Source organism: Artemia franciscana, chromosome 4, assembly GCF_032884065.1.
Source record: "Artemia franciscana chromosome 4, ASM3288406v1, whole genome shotgun sequence".
Classification (NCBI taxonomy): domain Eukaryota; kingdom Metazoa; phylum Arthropoda; class Branchiopoda; order Anostraca; family Artemiidae; genus Artemia; species Artemia franciscana.
This window is the reverse complement of record NC_088866.1, coordinates 54,160,970-54,181,838: the sequence shown is the minus strand read 5'-3', so window position 1 is coordinate 54,181,838 and position 20,869 is coordinate 54,160,970.

Below are 20,869 nucleotides of genomic sequence, written 5' to 3'. Positions count from 1 at the left end.
CTGAAGTAATCATAATCTAAAAACGTGTCAAAATGAAAATGAAGAGTGAAAGCACACACAGTTGGAAGACATACGATACCAAGCAAGTGAGCGAGTCAAAAATGAAAATGAAGAGCTAATGCACACGCGGTTAGAAGAACAGCGAAGGCGTGACAAATATAAAAATGAAGAGCAAAGGCACGCGGTTAGAAGACATGCGACACCGAACATGTGGGCGAGTCAATAAAAATTTACCAGGACAGCGAGAGTCAAAACGTGTCAAAATGTTGAAAATGATAGCGAGGATGATTGGGTTTGAGATTTTGACATGGATAAGGTCATCAATGCCTATCGTACCTTTGTTAAAAAAACAAAAGAAGGTTTGGCGATATGTTTTTCGTAAAGACAAAAGACAAGCCGGGGCAAAAAGTTGAAGGTCCAATAAAAAATGTAATTTTACAAAGGCATCACTCCTAATTTAAGGTCCATTTGGACGTCAAGACATCAAGAAATGGGTGAAAGGGTGTCTGCATTTAGAGGACAAGCAGCAGTGTTAGTCTATATATAGAAGCCTGCCACGTGCTGAGTGCCGGGAAAAAATATCTGCAAGACCAGGGACGAATGTAGGAGGTTTCCTTGGGGCCTAATCCCTGCTGATATCCTCAATTTCAGTGAATTTTCTGGGCACTTCTCAATCATCATTATCGAAGAAGATTTGCTTATTAACCCCCCCCCTGAAAAGAAAATCCTGCATACAGGTGTGTGCAAGATCATTTGTATTTCGGTCACCCCAAGGAAGACCTTTTTCAATGTGAAAGTTAGCCCCTGGTTTGGTCAGGCTCTTGCCCACACATAGAATTAGTATGGATCGACCAACTCCACAAGTGATAAAATTTTTAATACGTTTGTTTTAACTAGTATCAGTAATCCAAGAATCCAGCCTCATTTTGACTATTGAAAAAATGTTTTTTTTTTTCTAAAAGAACGACAAACAGAAATTGTCACACATGTAAGGGTACCTGCCACCATCTCCAACCCCTGCGTTTCATGGTAAGAGTGTGATATTAAAGATTTGAATATTACACCTCTTATAAGTAATATTTGCAGTTCTTTCAAAGGTTTTAGCACCTTTCTTTACTTTCATAGGAAGAGATTACTTTTGAATCCAAATTCTGTATATTTTTGGTTTGATCGCATTGTCAACAGGTGAATTACACGGACATTATGCAGTCTATTGTATAAACCAACAACTGTCATCGATGATTGCCCCCCCCCTCCTGATCCTAGCAAAGATCTGAAATTGAAGCAGATCTACCGAAATTTCTAAGAAAAATGGAACATGTTTACCTAAATATGCACTTTTTGAATCTTCCAACACCCTCCCCTTAATAAAGTTCTCTCTCCTCTCCGTGTAATGGCAATACGCAATTATACACTCCGGCACAAAGATAATTCTGCGTGCAAGTAAACAATGTCTATTTGTAAAAGAACAAAATGTGCCACCGTCTGGCCGTGCCTCATATCGGTTTTCAGCCATGTTAGTATTGATGTTTATCGCACACATTCATCCGGTTCTGTTCCAGCCATATTCTGGCTGAAACTAGCGTTTGTGGAGTTTTGAGAGGTATGACCACTTTTATTAGTTTGAAAGTGCACTTCAGTTCAAAATTTCTGTTCTAAATGCCTTTCCTTTATTTCCTTAGCCCAGAGATTCAATACGATCGTTCCTAAAGAAAATAGAAATGAAAAATACATCTGTCACCATCTTACGGGAGAAGAATATAACATATCGCATCTTGTCAGTTTAAGAGCTAAAAATTTTTTCCCACGGTTCTTGGATATGATGAATTTGATATATGGTGCACCTCTTAGTTATATTAAATAAAAAAAACTAGTTTTTTAAACTGAAAGTAAGGAGCAATATTAAAACTTAAAACGAACAGAAATTACTCCGTATATGAAATGGGTTGTCCCCTCCGCAATCCCTCGCTCTTTACGCTAAAGTTTTTAATTGTTTTAAAAAGTAGAATTGTGGCAAAGAATCAAACTTTAGCGTAAAGAGCAAGAGATTGAGGAGGGGACAACCCATTTCATATACGGAGTAATTTCTGTTCGTTTTAAGTTTTAATATCGCTCCTTACTTTCAGTTTAAAAAACTAGTTTTTTTATTTAATTTCTGAACGTTTTTGAATTAATGCATTTTTGATTTTGGCTCTCCGCACATTAATTATTAAAATGAAATTTGCATATTAATTTTTTTTTTGGCTAAACGGCTTTCTCTTAGTTTTGATCAGACGATTTTGAGAAATAAGGGGTGGGGAAGAAGGCCTAGTTGACCTCCAATTTTTCGGTTACTTAAAAAGGCAACTAGTACTTTTAATTTTTAACGAACGTTTTTATTAGTAAAAAATATACATAACTAAAGAATTAACTTACGTAACAAACTTTTATACTCTTATATTTTTTATTATGTATATGAGGGGGTTTTTCCCCTCGTTAATACCTCACCTTTTACACTAAATCTTAAGTTTTGTCCCAATTCTTTAAGAATGACCCCTGAATCAGAAAGGCCGTGGAATAAATAGTTGAAATTACTAAAAATACTTTAGCATAAAGAGCAAGGTATTTATCTCCTCCTAAATACCTCGCTCTTTATGCTAAAGTATTTTAGAACCCCTCATATGCGTAATAATCTCTGTTCGTTTTAAGTTTTAATGCTACTCCTTACTTTCAGTTGAAAAACTTTTTCGTGTTTATTTTTTCATTGTTTTTTTTTATAGTAATGCTAGAAAATTCCGCGCCCTTTTCATTGAATTTCTCTTCCCCCATGACATATTCCTCCAAGAGAAGATCCTCCCACATAGCCCCCTCCCCTCAACCCCACCCCAAACCAAAAAAATCCCCCTGAAAACGTCTGTACACTCCCCAATAACCATTACTGTATGTAAACACTGGACAAAGTTTGTAACTTGCAGCCCCTCCCCCAGGGACTGTGGGGGAGTGAGTCATTCCAAAGACATAGTTAATATGTTTTTTGACTATGTGGAATAAAATGGCTATCTCAAAATTTGGATCTGTTGACTTTGGGAAAAACATGAGCGTGGGAGGGGGCCTAGGTGCCCTGCAATTTTTTGGTCACTTAAAAAAGGCACTAGAACTTTTCATTTCCGTTAGAATGAGCCCTCTTGCGAGATTCTGGGGCGACTTGGTCGATACGATGACCCCTGGAAAAAAACAAAAAAAACAAATATTCCACATTTTTGTAGATAGGAGCTTGAAATTTATTCTATAGGGTTCTCTGATACGCTGAATGCGATGGTGTGATTTTTGTTAAGATTCTTTGACTTTTAAGGGGTGTTTTTCCCTATTTTCCAAAATAAGGCAAATTTTCTCAGGCTCGTAACTTTTGATGACAAAGATTAAATTTGATGAAACTTATATATTTAGAATCAGCATGAAAATTCGATTCTTTTAATGTATCTTTTAGCATCAAAATTCCGTTTTTTAGAGTTTCGTTTACTATTGAACCGGTTCGCTCCTTAGTTCGTTACCATGAACTGTTTGATAACCAACATGGTTACATTTCTTATTCTAATAAAATTTTGTTTCTATCTGTAAACTCAGATATATTTTATATATTTTGCAGCATTATGAACTTAAAATCGTTTAATGTATATATTATATGTATAATTATTTATGTATATTATATATTATATATGTATATGTATAATAATACATATATATATATATATATATATATATATATATATATATATATATATATATATATATATATATATATATATATATATATATATGTATTATATGTATAATGTATATATTGTTTTTTAAGTTCAGGCTTTTAAGAGTTTCAATTAACACTTGCAAGGATCGTTCTATGATTCCAGTTTACAATAGTTTTACCAAATTGTGTATTTGTGCCATTTTGAACGCTTTTTGAAGGTGTCCATACATTGCACTCTTCAAATCAGCTTATTTAAAAAAAACTACAAATTCATCATATTTTTGAAAAAAAGAGAAAAGGTGCCTTTCGCGGCGCATTCTCACTTCCACTGCAGCACCCTTTTGTACAATCCACCTATTAATACCGATTCATAGCCATCATTGGCTTTATTGGAAACAGTACAAGCGCTCGATGAAATTTGTAGAGAACTCTTAGCTTATCTGTTTCTTTCATAAAAAAGGTCTGTGTCTTGAAATTCCACACATTATATCAAGCGCACCCAGCAAACTCAGAAACCCCCTGAACAGGCATTTTTTTTGCAGAAATAGGTTAAACACCTTCTTCTTCATGATTGGTGAAGTGCCTGAACTTCTGGAGAAAATTGATTTACAGGAAACTGTTAATTTGCATATAGTAACAAACCAAACATATTAAACCGACTAACAAGCATGGCTAGCTTAGATAGTAGAGACTACCAATTTCAGGGTCATGGATTCTAGCCTGAAGTTAGGTGTTTTCCGTCAGAAATAAGTAAAATACTAATAATATATTTTTTGGGAAAATACATCGTAAGACAATTTTAGTTATCCCCATGCATAAAAAATTCAATTTAAAAGAGAGGGAGGGGAGGATCTTTCCTCTTCGTAAATCGAAAGTTATAGTTTTGCTATGTCTACCTAGTTTTCGCTTTCCACCTAGGGGATCAAGTTGAAACTCTCATGGACAGTTTTGTCAGGGGGTGGAGGAAAAGGCAACTTCCAAATACTTTTAGGGGAAGACGTATAATTTTGATCTAATCCATACAAAAAAGTAATATTAATGATATAAAATGTTAATGATAAAAAATAAATACACCCGCATATGTTATAAGCATGATGAAAAAAACAATTCCTTTTTATAAGGGCTTCAGACATCAACTCATGGGCGCTCAGACATGCTAAATTTTTCAGACATGCAACGAGTTTTTTTATTTTATAAATGTCATTCGATAGTCTGTTTGGGCAGATTATTATATATTCTTTTAAATCGATAGCGGCTTTGAAAATTATAGAGACACAAAACTAATAAGGCAGGTTTATTCTTTGATAGTAGCTTCGACTTCTTTCCACATTTGCCTGCTTCCAATTCTGAAGCTATGGTTTCACTTTAATTATCTTGCTTTAGTTATTTAATTTAATACATGGTTAGCTTGCCAGTATTATTCCACTATTTTTATCATATACCACTTAGCAACTTTAATTTCAGGGTTTTAAGCTTAAATATAGCAACCAATGGAAAACGTGTTTGCATTCGCAACGCCTAAAGGGCGTATATGGTATTTTTATACTTATGATGAGATAATTACCAGAAACTGTTGGCTTAGCTGTTTCCTAAGGGAGGATCAGTAGAGTAATGAATAATTTTTTAGACAACACTGGCTAAGCATGATAAAATGGAAAAAAATTGTAAAGAAGAGAAAAAAAAGATAATAACAGCCAGTGAAAAATGGGAGAAAAATATACAAATATTTTGAAGACCATTTCAAAATTAAAAGAAGATCCTTTCAAAGTAATGCTAAATGAGTAACTTTTAATTCTAGTGTTTGTTTTAAAGTCTGTCTTTTTTATATTGTCCTATGAACTTTTATCTATATTTCTTATTATCTTATTCTGCACTGAAGACGATTAAGGGGAGGGCTGGACCGGAATATTCACATAGTTTTCTTCTATTTTTCACTGGCTGTTATTATCATCCTTTCGATTTTTTTTTGGTATTATCATCTCTTCTTTACTATTTTTTTTTTTTTTTTTGCAGAGTAATGTAAATAGGGAGGATCAAAATGTAAGTCAACATCCAAGCCCTCCTCCTCCAAGGAGCCATCCCTCCCTTGGAAACAGCTTGGCAGACGATTTTTTGCAATGCTCATCTAAGGCGTATTCAGCATTTTCTTTTGGGGGGGGGGTTACAATTTAAATTTAAAAACGCATGAAAAGTTTGTTGTATATACATTTTTGTTATATTTTTACGAGCCGGATAAAAATTTGGGGAGAGGAGTTCAATCCCAGACCCCCCCCCCCTGGGCACAACCTTGATTCTCACTAGTAATATTACTACTAGGAACTCACTGCAGCACCACACAGCCAAGCCTCCACCTCAGTCTTTCAAAGCTTCACTCTTTACCCCCTCTCCTGAAGTTCCGGTTTTTATTAAATGCCTCCTTATGCTCTCTTTCCTCCTCATTCAGGGACGAGCTACTTTTTATTTAGCCCCAGATGGAAGGCCTGGCAATTTGTCATCTTCATCTGTAAAACATGGCCTAGCTATCTTAACTTTTCTTTCATTATGACCCAAAAATTGGGACTGAAGCATGGAATGTAGGATAGAAGCGTAAATGAGGATTTGTCAATGTTAGATAATTGGGACACTTCTAAAAAGGACTTTTAAAGATTTGGCAAATAATACGTAATGAAATACAACAGAATATTTTATTTATTTTATTTTCTTTATTTCCCTCAAAAAATGAGGAGTACGCTACAATATAATATAAAGAAAAAACAAATGATAACACTTACAATCAAAACCTATCAAATATTGATCAAATACTAAAAAAAAAAAGATACAAAAACACTTGCTAAATAGTTTAGCCTATAAATCATGAAGAGCCAGAACTGTTACTTAAAAAACGGAAATAAATTTTGGCCTAAAAGGTTAATTTTCGCTTTATCTTCAAATGTTTTATATTTTTTCTTTATACAGATTACAGGATCCTTCACATTAAGCTTTAAAACAATCTCAGTGTTACTTAAAGAAAGGGGGATTCTTGAGAGCTAATGCAATCAAGTTAATATTTACAAAACGCCTATAAAATAAAAAGGTAAACCCCCCGCCCCACCAAAAAAGTAATACTATCTTATGTATTGTTTACAAATAGGCGATTCCATGTCACCCACGCCATGATCCCTTCCTTCTCTCTGTGATATGACCTTTTACTCTCCCTTTTTATTGTAGGCTTTACAAAATAGCCCACAGCAATTCAGTCTTCATTACCACCTTAAAAAGTAATGCTTCTAATCCCTTTATTGCTGAGTTTACTTTTATAACTAAAGTAATTCTTTTACTAAAAATTGATGCATCCTTACACATTGTTTTTAAATCGACAGTTTTATATGTAGACCAGGCCATTACCCCTGCCCCCCCTCCTTTATGCCCCCCTGCCTCCTAATGATGAACCAGTCAATAATTATTAATGCAGCAATAAAAGGGGCCTTGGATTTATTTTCTCTTTTTTCACACTAGTAGGCTTCACAATTCAGCATCTTTAATATTTATACAAATCTAGATTTACTGATTGTTATTTTTGGCAAAAGCACCTGAAAGACGGTATATTAAAGCTAATTTCGGGTTTTACTCGGACTATAGACTACCAAACCTGCCATGACAGTTTCTTTTTATGGCATGACTTGTGTAATTCAGATGTTATGTTGCAATAAACTCTAGAATAATGGAAATAAAGCCTTTAAATCACAGACATAAAAATAGTTAAGTAGATAAATAATCCCCTTTGTTATACCCGTTAAATGAAAATATTCTATTCAGAGCTAGTAACATTGAAAATCCCCTCAATAAAAAAAAAAAAAAAAAAAAAAAAAAAAAAAAAAAAAAAAAAAAAAAAAAAAAAACTGGTTTGGGTACCAAATTATTTCTGTCGAACACTTTTGTTTTGTTTTCTTTTTTGTTAACAGGAAAACTAGCTTTGTAAACAATCGAAGGAAATGGATAAGAGACTGGCTTTTCTTACAGTACATACAAGACTATATCAAAATCGGTTTTTGGAATGTGGGAGCCGTTTTGAGCAAAAAAAAGAGAATGGCTTTTTATTATTATGTTTTAGCCACCACTCTCCAGTCCAAAAATGACGATTGTTAAGCAACAAAAAAAAACTTACGCTAGTTCTCAAAAGTTTTTTTGGGTGGGGGAGGGGGGTAAGATTTGGGACAGAGTAGGTAAACTCGTCAAAGTACCAACATACTTAAATAGATGAAGATTAGGTGTCTACCCCTAGTTTTTAGGCCCTCACCATTGCGCATACAATTCAGAAAGTGTTCTGCGATCCACTTAGGTAATTGGTCAGGGGAGGAGGGCCTTGGTCCAAAACTAAGGTTTAGTGTGGAGGTTTTTACATCATTCTGCAATACTTTTTTTCTATTTCATTGACTTAAAAAATCTCTGTTTTTTATTCAAAACAATCTTATACTCCAAAAAGGGATTTTGATGACCCAGAAAACCTTCTATAAATGCAACTCCAATTGTGGGACAGGGATCCCTACTATAAATGCTAGGGCCGAAAAAATTGTGGAAAATTGAGACAGAATTATTTCTGATAGCTTCAATAGGAGTCAAAGGAGTTCAAGAGGAATCAAAGGAGTTCAAGAGGAGTCATGCCAAAAATTGGCGTGAGGCAGCACATAAATGATATCAGGAGAGGCTCATATATTTATCATTTGAATACGTATAAATGGTTCATGTAAATAATAGTAATATATAAGCAAGTAATTCTAATAAGCATAGTTGCAATTGCTAGCGAGAATAGAGAAGCAGACCGATATAACCGGTTCTGCCTTATTCAACCGTTTAACAAACCTTTGCTAGTGGCACAGAAAAAAAAAGCACAACGAGTTCGGTAAAATGTCTATTGTCAAGGGTCTATAATAAATTGATATGACATTGGGGGTGGAACTATTCAATAAGTTTCACTATAGCAAAGAGGGGAAACAGAATTTGTTTTATAAAATATACGATTTTTTTCTGAATAATAAAAATTGAGCACCTTCTGTATACTCTTTTGAGAGCCAATAACCATTTTGCCTGTATTAGTTCTCATTTCCCTAAATTTAGTTTTTATTGATTTTGCTGAAATTCATAAAGAATAAAGAAACAAACAAAACAAAACGTTTTCCACATATGGTTCGGTAACACTTTTATTATTGACGACCGATTATATGACAAAATCCAACTAAAGAGAAAATGAAGTATATAAGGTATAAACAGGGCTGTTCAAAAACTGGGCACTAGGGTGAAGGGTTGTGACTTTTGAACTCCTGTACACTACACCTGGTGACGCGTGCCAAGCGTGGCAAAAATAAAACGAGCATAGCGGAACTGTGCCACTTGTTACGAGGACTATCCCAGTTCTCCCAGAGCGGTATCCCATCCCAGTATCCCAGAGTGGTGTAATTTGGTCAAGCGTTCCTTCAAACGTGGTAGAACTCTGCGGCACATGTGCCACTCTGAAAGTACACTGGTTGGAGGAAAGTGGGTGACCCCTCTCTCTAAGGTAAAGGGAAGGATTCTTGAAAGTGACAAGCTGACCCAGATATCATAATGATAGGCGTCTCTCTTTTAAAGCTATCATATTCACATGCCACACATTGTTTATTATTACTATTTTTAAAATCTACACTAAGGTAATAAAGAAGGAACCCCTAGGCCCATACCTCTCACAACTTCTGAAATACAGTGCCATTTGATTTCTTCATATGTTTGTAAGATACTTTACACATATTGGTTGCTTTGTATGTACCCAAGGAAGAAATGCTGAGACATTTGACCGAAAGGACGTAAATCTAAGTATAGGCTCAATGGAAGGATAGGCAGGGATAGAGACAGGACTCGAATATTCTTGTGAGGCGAAAAATCTTGTAAATTTGCCGCCGGCAGTTGTATTGTGCAGGTTGCAGGAAATGAAATTAGGGACTACCATGGTGCAAGGTGCAAGAATTCAAAATGTACCCATGTACTCATGTACCTGGGTACATGGTACAAGCATTATAAGGCTCAGTTGCTTCAAGTGTTTGAGAGTATGGACGTATCCAAGATTTTGTTCGATGGTTGCTATTTTTTGGAGTGCGTTTACAAAAAAAAAGCATCAATCTTTTTTTATATGCTACTTTGTTATGTGTTAACAAGTCAGGCAGTTTTTTGGGGTGCAGGGGTGAACCTGGTAGCTCCTCCTCGGAAATGACCTTGCTTGAGAGTACTTTATATAGGATGAATTCGTGATTACTAAGCCGTTTTCGCTTATCAGTTTTGGAAGCTTTAAATAGAAATCTATTTAAAGGTACAGATAAACTGTTGAATTGGAGCCTGCTAGAAACCGTCACCACTGAAATATGTAAATTGACATCGTCACGACATAAAACATCAAATCCAAACTTTGAAAGGTGAGGAAAATCGTGAACAAAATTTTGAAAACAAGCTAATAGACAATTCACCAAGTATTGCCAAGTTCTTTCACGGACATTTAGAGACGGGATTTATATATTGCCGGACAGCAACCATACACAAAAAACATACGCACACGTATATATATATATATATATATATATATATATATATATATATATATATATATATATATATATATATATATATATATATATATATATATATATATATATATAATATACGTTTGCGTACATTTTTTTGTGTATGGTTGCAATTACTGGTTTTGCAATTACCGGTTTTGTGCTCTTCAAGCAATTAAATAAAAAAAAACTAATTTTTTTAGCTGAAAGTAAGGAGCGACATTAAAACTTAAAACGAATAGAAATTACTCCGTATATAAAATGGGTTGTCCCCTCCGTAATCCCTCGCTCTTTACGCTAAAGCTTTTAATTGTTTTAAAAAGTAGAATTGTGGCAAAGAGTCAAACTTTAGCGTAGGAGCGAGGGATTACGGAGGGGACAACCCATTTTATAAACGGAGTAATTTCTGTTCGTTTTAAGTTTTAATGTCGTTCCTTACTTTCAGCTAAAAAAATTAGTTTTTTTTTTATTTAATTTCTGAACGTTTTTGAATTAATGCATGTTTGGTTTTGGCTCTCCGCACATAAATTATTAAAATGAAATTTGTATATTAATTCTTTTTCTGGCTAAATGGCTTTCTCTTAGTTTTGATCAGACGATTTTGAGAAATAAGGGGTGGAGAACGAGGCCTAGTTGCCCTCCAATTTTTTGGTTGCTTAAAAAGGCAACAAGAACTTTTAAGTTTTAACGAATGTTTTTATTAGTAAAAAATATACGTAACTTATAAATTAGCAACTTACGTAACAAACTTTCATAATCTTATATTTTTCTTATGTACACAAGGGGGTTTGTATCCTCGTTAATACCTCGCTCTTTACACTAAATCTTAAGTTTTGTCCCAATTCTTTAAGAATGACCCCTGAATCAGAAAGGCCGTAGAATAAATAGTTGAAAATACTAAACATACTTTAGCATAAAGAGCGAGGTATTTATCTCCTCCTAAATACCTCGCTCTTTATGCTACAGTATTTTCAGAACCCCTCATATGCGTAATAATCTCTGTTCATTTTAAGTTTTAATACTACTCTTTACTTTCAGTTGAAAAAACTTTTTCATGTTTATTTTTTCATTATTTTTTATAGTAATGCTAGAAAATCTCGCGCCCTTTTCATTGAATATCTCTTCCCCCATGAAATATTCCTTCAAGGAAAGATCCTCCCACATAGCCCCCTCCCCTCAACCCCGACCCCAAACCAAAAAAGTTCCCCTGAAAACGTCTGTACACTTCCCAATAACCATTACTGTATGTAAACACTGGTCAAAGTTTGTAACTTACAGCCCCTCCCACGGGGACTGTGGGGGATTCAGTCGTCCCCAAAGACATAGTTATTAGGTTTTCCGACTATACTTAATAAAATGGCTATCTCAGAATTTTGATCTGGTGCCGAGTAAGTCATCCCGAAAGACACAGTTATTATGGTTTTCGACTATGCTGAACAAAATGGCTTTCTCAAAATTTTGATCCGTTGAGTTTGGGAAAAAATGAGCGTGGGAGGGAGCCTAGATGCCCTCCAATTTTTTTGGTCACTTAAAAATGGCACTAGAACTTTTCATTTCCATTAGAATGAGCCCTCTTGCGACATTCTAGGACCACTTGGTCGATACGATGACCCCTGGGAAAAAAAACAAATAAACACGCACCCGTGATTTGTCTTCTGGCAAAAAATACAAAATTCCACATTTTTATAGATAGGAGCTTGAAACTTCTAAAGTAGGGTTCTCTGATATGCTGAACTTGATGGTGTGATTTTCGTTAAGATTCTATGACTTTTAGGGGGTGTTTCCCCCTATTTTCTTAAATAAGGCAAATTTTCTCAGGCTCGTAACTTTTGATGCGTAATACTAAACTTGATGAAACTTATATATTTAAAATAAGCATTCAAATGCGATTCTTTTGATGTAGCTATTGATATCAAAATTCAATTTTTTAGAGTTTTGGTTACTATTGAGCCGGGTCGCTCCTTACTACAGTTCGTTACCACGAACTATTTGATTGAATAAAAAAAACAAGTTTTTTGAAATGAAAGTAAGGAGCGACATTAAAACTTAAAACGAACAGAAATTACTCCTTATATGAAAGGGGCTTTTCCTCCTCGACACCTCGCCCTTTACGCTAAAGTTTTTTATTGTTTTAAAAAGTAGAGTTGCGAGAAAGAGTCAAACTTTAGCGCAAGGAGCGGGGTGTCGAGGAGGAAAAGCCCCTTTCATATAAGGAGTAATTTCTGTTTGTTTTAAGTTTTAATGTCGCTCCTTACTTTCATTTCAAAAAGCTTGTTTTTTTTATTTAATTTCTGAAAGTTTTTGAATTAATGCATGTCTGATTTTGGCTCTCCGTACATAAATTATTAAAATGAAATTTGCTATTAATTCTTTTTTGGCTAAATGGCTTTCTCTTAGTTTTTGATCAGGCGATTTTGAGAAATAAGGGGTGGGGAAGGAGGCCTAGTTACCCTCCAATTTTTTCGGTTACTTATAAAGGAAACTATAACTGTTAATTTTTAACGAACGTTTTTATTAATAAAAAATATACGTAACTTAAGAATTAACTTACGTAACAAACTTTTATATTCTTATATTTTTGATTATATATATGAGGGAGTTTGTCCCCTCGTTAATACTTCGCTCTTCACACTAAATCTTAAGTTTTGTCCCAATTCTTTAAGAATGACCCCTGAATCAGAAAGGCCGTAGAATAAATAGTTGAAATTACTAAAAATAATTTAGCATAAAGAGCGAAGTATTTATCTCCTTCTAAATACCTCGCTCTTTATGCTAAAGTATTTTTAGAACCCCTCATATGTGTAATAGTCTCTGTTGGTTTTAAGTTTTAATGCTTCTCCTTACTTTCAATTGAAAAAAAACTTTTCCATGTTTATATTTTCATTGTTGTTTTTTTTTCAATAGTAATGCTAGAAAATCCTGCGCCCTTTTCATTGAATTTCTCTTCCCTTATGAAATATTCCTCCAAGGAAAGATTCTCCCATATAGCCTCCTCCCCTGAACCCCACACCCAAACAAAAAAAAAAACAACCTGAAAACGTCGGTACACTTCCCAATAACCATTACTGTATGTAAACATTGGTCAAAGTTAGTAACTTGCAGCCCCTCCTCCAGGGACTGTGGGGGGTAAGTCATCCCCAAAGACATAGTTATTATGGTTTTCGACTATGCGGAACAAAATGGCTGTCTCAAAATTTAGATCCGTTGACTTTGGGGAAAAAATGAGCGTGGGAGGGGGCCTAGGTGCCCTCCAATTTTTTCGGTCACTTAAAAAGGGCACTAGAACTTTTCATTTCCGTTAGAATGAGCCCTCTTGAAACACTCTAGGACCACTGGGTCGATACGATGACCCCTGGGAAAAAAAAAAAAAAAATACACACCCGTGATTAGTCTTCTGGCAAAAAATACGAAATCCCACAATTTGGAAGATATGACCTTGAAATTTTTTCTATAGGGTTCTCTGATACGCTGAATGCGATGGTGTGATTTTCGTTACGATCCTATAACTTTTAGGGGGTGTTTCCCCCTATTTTCCTAAATAAGGCAAATTTTCTCAGGCTCGTAACTTTTGATGACAAAGACTAAATTTGATAAAACTTATATATTTGAAATCAGCATAAAAATCCAATTCTTTTGATATATCTTTTAGCATGAAATTCTGTTTTTTAGAGTTTCGTTTACTATTGAGCCGGGTCGCTCCTTACTACAGTTCGTTATCACGAACTGTTTGATTTTCTAACTGCAGACAGTTTGAGCCTTTTTTTGATGTCATGACAGTAGTTTTTGCTGACGCAAGTATTCTGACGGTATATTTCTTTGTTCTTCTTTCAATACCCTTTACCTTAACTGCTCGGATTGATCAGATCCGGTTAGATTATTATGTTCACTTATCCTCTAGGCATTGAATGGAATGCGGCTTGAATGGAATGGGGCTTCATCTGCAATAGGGTTGAGTTCGATGGGGTTGAGTTGCACGGGGGTTGATTTGAATAGAGGTGAAGATTGGGACTTGGAGGTTAGGTTGAATTGGGGTGGAGATTGGGACTTGGAGGTTATATTGAATGGGGGTTGAATTAAACGATGAGTGAATTGACTGATGGCTGAGTTAACTGGAATGAGTTGGCCATATCTTAAATGAAGGAGGGGAGGGGGAGAGGCAAAATACACATACAGCAGGAAATTCATGTCAAGAACGATCAATGAGCTGCATTAGAAAGAGTGTCGACCTTTATGTCTATTCACCTGGCTTTCGAAATATCTATATCCCAGCAATTCATGTGTAAAATTTAATACTTGCAAGCAACAAGTTACAGATAAGCCTAACCATCCAGTTTTAAAGTCTATAGATCGGTCAATAAGATTCCATATTTATATTGACCGTTTCCTCATAACAGTGGCGTTCCCATGTACATGTACATGGTCAGTCGTACATGTACAGATCTAGAAGTCTTGCTTTGATATAAAAGCATAAGATGCAGTCTTAGCTGAGGGATAGAAGTCTTGCTTTATGTGCACGTGAACACCAATTTAAATGATAAACATTCTTTACATTAGTATTATCAAAAAAACTTGCTAACGAAGCGTAAGTAAGAAGTGATTCAAAATAATAGTAGCCAAAACTCTAGGAAATAGGAACTTTGATCACAGTATATGGAACGAAAGAATCTATTTTTTATTGTTATTATAAATATTTAAAATCCATTGAATTCAAAGTTACCCTCCAACAAATAGGAGCCCTCTGAATTTTCATTATTTTAAATGAAGGGTTAAACTCTCTCAACAAACAGGACTGATCTCGAGGTAAACCTTTGCCCGATTCTTGAAAAAAAGAAATGGAAGCACTGACCAGTGCTGATCATGAGTATACTCACATGTGCATTCAAGTGGGAATGAAAATCTTTTGCAGAACAACACGAGAAAAAATGAAATTTCTTCATATTGTGTTTTTACTCTTTCGTCAGCACCAATTCAATTGAGTTGCTCTAGGGCAGTGGTTCCCAACCGATTTTGGGCCATGCCCCACCTAGGCATTTCCAAAACTCTGACCCCCACTTTCGACATTTAAATGTCGTCTTCAAAATTTTACATGAGTTTACCAGAAGGAAGCCTAAAAGGCCATTAACTTGGCATTTTTTCGGGTCGTCTTCTAGGCATATTTTACGTAGTAAATTTCTTCTGCAAAAAAGCTTTTATATGCTTGATGTCACTATATCACTATCATGCAACTTTTTTGCTTTTTAAATACATATGAATATGACATCATTCACAAGAAAAATATTTTTTTTCAAAATTAAGGCTCTACTAGTCTAGAGTGTAGTCAACTAAAGGGCACAAGTCCTGGCCCTGACCGACTAAAATATTGCCATGTCCCACCTATGGGGTCTGCACCCCACGATGAAAATCACAGCTCAAGGATATTGTTTTGTTGCTATGTTATAATGATTTCTTTTTCAATCACATCTCAAAAGAGTATGAGCGCTAAGCATTATTGTCAAGAAAAAGAAATCCCTTTTTTCCGGAGAAAATAAACAAGCAATTAACAAGAACGAGAAACGAAGTTTACACTTTTAGAAAAGAAATGGAAGAGAAGTAATAGCTCTATGTAGGGTAGTATGGGTTATTTTTCTTTTGGGGGAGGGGAAGTGAACAAAAAAGATTTACAAAATTAAACAAAAATTTGTTTAAATTTGTTTTGCTACTTTTTAACAAGTCAAAAAAAACTCCAGGAGGGGGTCGAACCAAGCACTTCACCCCCTGGATATGTCCTTGGCTATAGGCGTTAGAATGTTGTATCGTCACTGGAGGTATGAGGTAGTCACAATGTGTCTTTCATCATTTCTTCAACTTCACACCAATTGGGTTCTTTTAGGGTGTTATTTCTTTTCCTTTACAATCATTCAGTTATAATCTGTTACAATCTCTTCTTTGGATTACACCTCAGTGTTTATGACATCAGACAAGGAAAGGAAATCCCTCGTTTCCGGACAAAATAAATAAGCAATAAAGACACAACATTAATAGTTCTTTAGTAAGGATATAAAAAAAGTAATAGTTGGAGGTAAAGAGAAAATGAATCATGACTGCAGTCATTAGACCGTCACATTGCGATGTAATAATTTAGAGTCCTCTTAATTTTTCTTAAGAAGAAAATCTTCATGTGACAAGTCTCCACTATAAAGGACAAGGACACCAAATATATATATATATATATATATATATATATATATATATATATATATATATATATATATATATATATATATTTGTGTACATTATCCATCGGACCCATATTAGGTCTATTCATACGTGAAAAACGATATTCTACGATTCTCCTCTCGGATGTATTAAGAATATGAGCTTTTTGGGGCAATATTACATTTTGTTAGTGTTGCTATATGGAACTATAAAAATATATAAGAAAAATTAATTAGTTAATTTTGACAACATTTTTCGTCCGTAAAATAATTTCCTGATTCCCAGTGACAACGGAATCTTCTAAGAAAAGCTAAACATTCTTAGCCTGTCGGTGCCGTGTGTTCTTAGCTTATTCTTTTCTGATTTTTCTTTTATTAATTTGGAACCCCATTTTTTCTAATTTTGTAAAATATATATGTGCGTAAGTTTCCAGTAAAGAAATTAAAAGAATTATATCTTAATTATACTGTCCTGGATACTTTAATAATATCAGAAAAAAAATGGTCTTCTTAATTTCTGTCAGTCTTGTGTAAAATTTATGCTGTGTAACCTATGGCTGCTGAGGTGTTTTCGTAGAATATACCAGTTGCGTCATCGATGAGTTTCCTAGTGACCGCCATCCGGCGCATATTTCGGAATGTCCCGTGTGTTGGGCAATTTCATCTGGATTGGAAGACTCGCCCCATTTCCTATACACCCCTGGTGTGCGTGATTTCTGAAAGTCGTCGGCCCCTTCAATGTAATAGGGTGTTTTTTGTTGTCAACTCTTTGAACCGATGAAGCTGTGCTGTTCCAAATTGAAGTATAAGTACACTATTACATTACACATTATATTATATGCTACACATTATATTATAATATATTGTTGTACTTATAGAACTTACAATCAATAATATGATAGGTAAATAATATAAAATTAATGAAAGTCAGATGGATTGTTGGCTATAAGAAAACGACTTGCTTGGAAAACTTTTTAATACTCTTGTTGGTCAAAATTGTGTTATAAAATTTTGTAGAGGTAAATGAGGGTAAATATCGTTTATCAACTAATTAAAGAACCAAGGGCAGTGAAAAGGAAATCTGATTGTTGGAACTGGTTAGTAGAAATTTAGTAGAAATCACATGTATTTCTTAAAAAATCAGGAAAATCGGGTAACTTTGATTCAAAATTAAATTTTGATAAAAAGAAACAAATATTAGGCTTTTTTGAAAGTAATTGGTGCCAAATAAAAAAAAACAAATAGCACCAAACAATTTAACTTTCTTTTGCTTTCTTTCGATTGCTTTCTTTTGTAGGTGTGGTTGTCATTGGGGTTGTCATTAGGGTGTAAATATTAGAATTGAAGAAAACCGTTGTTAATTTAATTCAATTAATTAGCTTTGTAATTTATTTTCGCGATTTAATGTCGCAGTATACAGCCCTAATGACTTCATCAAAAGAAAAATATTATAATTGCAGTTTACAGGTATGGACAGACATAAGACGGTCCCAAAAAGCAAATATTTTTTTTATTTTTAATGTCCTCGGTACTTCAAGGCGTCTGCACAATTTACAAATTTTTTTATTCTCAAATTCACAGATGTCTGAACAAGAGTGCCAATTTAAGAAAATATTGGGGTAAATAGGGGGAAATATAGGTTTAAGGATTAAAAAACATCGGCAAGGATTTTGTCGATATTTTCAAGGAGATACAAAAAAAGCGTATTTAAAACAGGGACGGTTTTTATTTTTTTTACAATTTTTTAATGAAAAAAACAATTATGAAAATATGGTGGAGGGGGGGGGAATTGTACCATCTATAACAATCAAACGGGGCTAATGTGAAAACGAGAATAACATAAGATTTTCCGAGAACCCATGCTAAAGCTCTGGTATAAGTTTTCTTTCTAATAAAAATCTCACGACAAAGAATAGAATCAAGTAAAAACCGCAGGTCCCCCAAAAAGTGTCAATAAAATTAAAGAACTATTAATCGTTTGTATTTTGGAAATAGAATTAATACTATTTTGGAAAAATTTGATCTAATAATTTGCTGATGCATATAATCACAATATTAATTACAGGATGATAATTAGATATCGATTTCGTGGCTTAGATTAGCTTTATTGTTTTTGTTTTTTTTTAATCTTAATTGTGCTGTTGTTTTTGTATTTTTTTTTGTATTAAAAAAAAATTCTTGATTTGCCAAGTAACTTTCCAAGCTCTACATAAGTTCGTTCTAAAGATTTGTCAGAGAAACGTAACTTACACACAGCAGAAGAATTTTTCACATTTCAAGAAAACTTAGTAAAGCATAGTCGGATCAAAATGCCAGTTGAAAAAAAAAAACAGAAAAATGAGATTTTTTCTTTGAGTCTATACCCAGGTGCTAGGAGGGGGGCTGGGATACAATTAAACTAGAAACGAGTGAAAAAATTTAAAAATCAGAAATTTTCTGAACGCAATGATGTAAGATTTTTGTTTCTGCAGAGGGAAACATAAGCTGTACTATTATCGTAAACTGATAGTTCAGCGATTGGGAGTCCAAAATGAAATATGTCCCCTATAGATAAGTTTTGGATCAGATGTACCACAGTCGGGTTTCTAGCTTACTTAATCGATTGATAACGCTTGTGAAATTAATAAGTATATTCTTTTTTGCTTATCATCGTGCGGAACAAATTATATTTTCCATCATTCTCAGCATTTTAGCCAAGTCGATTGATACGTTGGATTTAGGATCCTTTGTCCGAGAGGGCGAGGGTTCTAATCCTAGTGTACCCAATTATTTGGTTTGGTACGGGGGTCAGTGGCATGACTCTGTAAGCTCAGCCAGAGTCGACCCAGCTCTAAATGGGTACTTGGAAAAATATGGGGAAGGTAAACAGGAAGGGTGTGCAAAAACACAGGATGGCCACATTGTGCCGTCGGTTCAGCACCACCGGTTCGGACCTTAAGGGTCTAGTGCTGCATCCTATACCTTTTTACCTTTATCTAGTAATTAAAAACGAAACTGCTCTAAAGCGCTTTTGAAGGGAAAGTGTTTCAACATTTGGCAGCCATAATCACACACTGAATATGGTGTAGCCAACACTCTATTTAGTAGAGATCTTATCCTCTCTACGACAGAGGGTCAAGTTCAGCTAAAGTTCTATATCTAGCTATTATATGCACAGAAAGTACTTATTTACGCTTGCTTTTTCCAGATTTGGGAGAAAGGGCTAACAATAAAGGGCTGAAGTGTATAATAGGGGAGAAATCAGATAGGCTAGATGAAATATATGCAGTTAGATCCTCTATTCAATTGTCTTTCTAAATATGATAATTGCCGACGTAGCAATTGCATCCTAATGACTAATCCCTCCTCCCCTAATGACTTAGATATAGCTCTAGGCTATATAGAAAAGTTTGCAGTTTTTTTTTCAAATATAGTTTATTTGGAAGGCCTATTACAGTTAAGGCTACCTAAAGGATAGACACTAGATTGGATTTTTTTTTTTTTTTAAGAGTTCATTTAATCTACTTTAAAATGATAATAAGCACCACAATTGCCTGTCAGCCCCTCCCCCTTCTTGAGGGATTACTATACTCATGTCGTACATCCTGAAGTTTGTTGATTTTGAGGATTTGCCATTTTTTGCTTATTTCTCATCAATATTTTGTTCATAATGCCAAATAAAGCCAACTCGTAAAAAAAAAGAAACGAAACCAGCTAACTTTTGTCGATAGCCCAGTGCTATATCTGATCCTACTAGCCGGGGGAAGGGGTTGTAATACAATGGTGACAGTAGTAATGATTAAATTTAGGAAGAAAGAACATTGAATGAAAAATCAAACTGTGTATTTTTGATTTCTGTATTGTGAACAACTTTAGCCAAAATTTAAACGAAAATCTTGCCTGTCACATTTCATAAATTATATCCGTATAAAGGTAAGAATCTTTGCCTTCTAGCAACTGCTTATCAATCAAAGTCACTCCTTTGCTTGTTAAGAAAAGACTGAATAATCTTCAGCTTCGTGAAGATATAAATGAAAATTGTTGCTCATTGTGAACAAATAGCGGCGCAAGAACTCGGGGAATGTTTGGAACTATTCAGCGGAAACAGGTCCGTGTCGCGGAAGTTCCGCAGGACGGGTCATACGGTAACTTGAAAAATGCCAAGTTTCTCATTGTAAAATTTTTACTATGTTATTAGCTTTGAAAGATTGACATGTAAGAAAACCTTTGTGGCATTCACGCAAGCACCCATTAGTTTTTACATATGAATTCATAGTTAACAACCCAAGTGTGTTTTTGTTCATTCGGTCAGAAATAGACCCGTTGCTCATACTAATGGCAAATTTTGTTAAATTGAGCTTAAGCAGGTAAGCATGAAGAAACTGACAGATTTTTTTAGGTGGCGGGGG